Source organism: Protomyctophum parallelum (assembly GCF_964188405.1).
Source record: "Protomyctophum parallelum genome assembly, chromosome: 6".
Lineage (NCBI taxonomy): Eukaryota > Metazoa > Chordata > Actinopteri > Myctophiformes > Myctophidae > Protomyctophum > Protomyctophum parallelum.
The window spans coordinates 39,183,468-39,188,444 of NC_139701.1; positions in this window are offsets into that span (position 1 = coordinate 39,183,468).

Here is a 4,977-nt window from a genome sequence, read left to right on the forward strand (position 1 = left end):
ACAACAGCCACAGGTGAGTTGGTTTCCGTGTTTGACGGACGATTCAGACACGGAAACTGACTCCCCTGTTTCTCCTCCCCCTAGGAAAGTCACCATCACCAGGAAGAGGGACACCGTGACTGTGACCAAGAAGAAAGGATCTGCTTTGTTCAAGTATGTATTAATCTTGGTCACTGGTTGTTTTTAATATTAATAATTAATAAATATTAATAATTTATTTTTCTTGACCACAAATTAGGGATGCACGATTAATCGGTAGCATAATAGGAATAGGCCATATCGACCATAAAAATGCCGTATTGGAACAGTCTCAAAATAATACAGATTATTTAATCTGTTTTCACCAGCAAAAATGTCTTTAAATTAAATTTTAAAAATCATCAATGAGTTCAATATAATTCAAAAGTGTCTAGTACCTCTAGCCTAGAACAAAAGCCAAATCTAATATGATGTAAAATCTTAAGTAAAAATAAACTTAAAAATGTTCAGTTGTGAAAACAGACACTTGGAGAAGAATATAGGTTATTTATTGATTGATTTAATACTTTATTAACAGGCTCCTACAGCCTAGGCTTGTTTCCATTGTGGTCCTCTGTATAATATCGGAATCGGTCAGTATCGGTATCGGCAGATATGACCCTGCAAATAATCGGAGATCGGTTATCATGCACCCCTACCACAAATGTTTAAGAATGTTATTTACGTAGACATATACTAGATTCGTTGTTTACCTAGAATCCTAGTTTCTTTGAGGTACTACATTGTTCTCTCTATTGACGTAACTATTTACCTTGTTTATTTACTGTAGTTTGTGCTTACTCTCCTTATTCCCATCTCACACTTTTTGCAGGAGTATGCGACGCGTCCTCCAAGAGAAGATCCACCAGAGCACGGCTGCCAATTTTAGGCCAAAATTGAAAGTCTGCGAGGGAAGGAGAGGAAAGCCATGCCATGGAGAATGCGGCCAAGGAGTAGCCTGCCAAGGACAAAGGCCACCACCAGCCAAACACCACTTTCTGGTAAGTTACCTTTACTACAGATACAGATCTATACAATAGAGAAATTAGACTAAGCTCACATTCAACAAACCTTTAACTATTTAAACCCTATGTTGTTGACTGGAGTTAGGGGGCTGTACTTTCCCCTCTCCTGTTTTCCCTCTGTGAACTCGTTGCCAAAAATAGTGAATCTACTGTACAAGTTCCCAATGAGACTTCAGAATTTCTATAATCCTTGCCTCATTGTTTTGTTTTTGAATTTGGTTAATGTGGTTATGCTGCATACAGAGACATGGGGGGGGAAAGGAGTTTGTCTGTAATTGTGTAATAGTTAAAAACGTGTTGCCTGTAGAATTGAAATGATTGACCAGTGATATGGTTCATATCACTGGTCAATGATATGAACCATATCACTGGGAAGTGTATACGCATACCATATCATATGGTACTGTATGTGTGTACAATTACCACCAGTAACCTCCAATTAAAACGATTACGTTTATTTAGTTTAATTTATGTTACAAATCACTGCATTTTCTCCAACAGATTGATAAAGACTACTTCAAGAACAGGAGGCAGTGTAAAGTCATCAAGGCTCGGCGTCCGAGGCTATCAAGGCTCTAAACAAGAGGAAGGTGAGTTGGCGAGACATTCAAATACTAAGTTCACCATAAGTGACGTTGCTAGTTACCGGTACATTGTACACAAATGATGTATTCCAACAATGTGTAAATCAGAAAATGTTCTAATTTGTTATTCATTTTAAAGTACAACTCAAATTAAATTGCGAAATATTATCCTTATTTTTTATTTTCATTGAGGAAGAGCAAATATACAATACAATTTTAACTTCCCACCAAAACATTATGTGATGGCCATGAGTATCATAGTTGTGTATTGTATCGGCACAAGTCTTATGTACATATTGGTAAGATCCCTCCTTGATTAAATTAAAATAAACAAAAACAAGGATACAATATTGAGATTAAATGTTTAGTTGTAGTTGAATAAATTAATGATTATTGTATATTGTTTGAATATGTAATATGTAACTAGTTACTGTCTTTAGTTATGGTGAGACAACTTACCCTATGCTTTATACCTGTGGTTTTTATTGGCAAGATATTTTTGTATAGTAGTTGAGAAAGACTGGACATGATACTAACTGTAACACATGTTTCTTCTCAGGGACCTGCACAGGGACCATCTTCTGCCTGCACCAATAAGAGACCTCGACCCTACCTACGACGAAGGTTGTCTGCCAATCACCGCTCTCCAGAATCATTGGACAATAACTAAGGACTTTACTCGAGTACATGTTTTGAATATTTGCCAGCACTTTACTTTCTCCACTACATTTCAAATAGAAATGTTGTACTTTTGACCCCTTATATATAGAGAATAGAGATATTTCAGTTAAGTTCTTATCGGACACCACTACGAGATGGGTCCTAGTCCTTTTATCTTATTATTTTACAGTAATGCTTTCATCTTTTGTTTTCAAAGTATATCAGTATCAGTATAGACATGTTATTTTGTAAAGATAGTATGCTTTCATGATATTTTTTATATTTTTGTAAATGGTACTTATTTTGCATTTTATTACATATTTATTTTGAAGAAATCTAACTGTAAATAGTAGTGTTTTATTGTGTTGTATATAGTGTTACATTGATTTATATTATTATTTCTTGTGTAATAAATAATGCATTTTATATGATGATCATATATCACGCTTCATCTCTTTATTTTCTTTGGATTTACTGTGAAATATAAGCTACCGATATGTAAAGTTGCTCTCAAGTGTAGAAAAATGTCTGAGATTTAGAAAAGTTTTATTTCAGGCTTGAGGTTTGACTGACTAAACAACTGTTAACCGTACTGCCTTCATGTAGGCCTGGGTATGGGAGGGAGAGTATATAGTATACAGTACATTACAAATTAAATGAACATTAATGTTCATGTGGGGTTTCTGATTGATGTCAGTGTAAGCTGCACCGGACTATAAGCCGCAGCTACGTTAGCTCAGAGCCTGAGATGGCTCTGCGTTAGCTGTAAAAATCCATAGATTAGCCGCACCGTTGTATAAGCCGCAGGGTTCAAATCATGGGTAAAAAGCCGCGGCTTATAGTCCGGAAATTACGGTACTCATTTTGACACCTGAAGTTAAGTATTGAATAAAACCAAAGGCAACTAGTTTCACTCTTCTGTCATTTTGATGCAAGGAATTCAGTCAAGAGTGTTTATCAAAGGAAAATATTGTGAACTGTTTGTCCACAATGCTGCAGACGAGGAAAATCCAGTCCTGCAAAGTTTCTATTGCAAGCAGGCATGTTTGAACATATTGTAAACAAGCAATGTCTGTTAGGTCGGTACATTACACTGAAACAGAAACCTTTAAAGTTATAGCAGTTGGTCATTTAAAGGAGGAAGAGGAGATGATTCATATCAAACTCAGGAATCTTGAAATTCAAAAGTTTGAAAACCACTGCATTAGCAGAATTGTCCAGACCAAAGCTATCATTAAACCTTGAAGTCATGTGTCTAATTCATACAGCACAATGCTTTAAGACTATTAGGGTGTGGTCACACCATCCTTTAATTCTTCCTATGAGGGCGGATTGCTTTTCAATGGGAACAGATCGTTTATTTATTTATTTATTTTCAGAAATCTGCAAATGGCAACAAACCACTTTGTTCACTTTGAAAAGCATTAAAGGACCTATAACATAAAATTCAACTTTTTCAATTTATTTTGTATTTTTGGGGCTCCCATGTGTGTTTTCTATCCGCACAAATAACCAATTTTGAACAATCAGGCTTTCATGTCATATGGGTGTTTTAATGGAAATTGCTCTCAGAAACAGCTCGACTGATTTTGGCCTCATCGTGATGTCATCAATGTCACCCTACTTTGTATAATTCCTCCTTTTCTTCAGTCTTCAGTTGCAAATTTGCATTTCCACTTTGTTTACAATGTCCACCATTGTTGATTTTCCAAGCTGGCATGGAATGGAAACAAGCCTGGTTTTATCTAGCATGAGTATTATAATGACTCAAATATTAAATAATCTGCATATCAGCACCCTCTCCACCTCAGGACATTGTGGTACTGCAGCTAAAACTGCTTTCAAAGTCCAGAAAGAATTGACAAGGCCTGGTTATATCAGAGTGGTGATTGAGGCTCAAAACATTAGAAATAACTTTGAGGGACATAGACAATATGATTATTAAATATTAAAAGCAGTTTTAAAATGCATGTTATTTGCGCTTTAAGTTCAGTCCGCCCTCATAGACAGAATCAAAGTTTGGGCGACCGCATCAGTAGTCTAAAGTAGAGGAAGTAATAAAGATGATTCTGATACATTAACTAGAAGCAAGAGAGCGAGGAGGGGACATAGTGTTAAATAAAAATTAAATATGTATGTAATTAAGAAGCACCCTAAAGGTCCATGTGACCACTGGCAGTATGAGTACTACGAAGTACCAAGAGGCTAAGCAGCAATTAGTGGAATCCCAGTCTGATAATAACACATGAATTTATACATTTATGCCTACGTTGCCCTGAGAATTCTTCTCTGCTGTTGAAAGAAGGAAGAATTGAGTGTGGAACAGTCACCGCAGTAGGCTGTAGTGCAGTAGTGCTCAACTCATTCACCTGCAATACAATCTACAGCTCTTTCTCACAGTTACTTATTATTTACTATAACTCCTCTGAGTTGAACCCAGGGCATTGTGAGACATTTTTAGCTGCATTTTTCCATATGTATTATTTGGTCTTTTTTTGTGATTGCAAATGTAGTCTGCAGCACTTTCCACTGTAATGTATACTTCAGGGTCAGTAGTCATAACTGAAAGAGACAACAATTTACAATTTTGACATTCAGACGTATCAGTGACTTACAAGTGTTTATTGAACTAGTCCAGTGCCTTTTCATGGCCCATGGACGCCCATCTTCTCCCAGAAGTAAAGATGTGT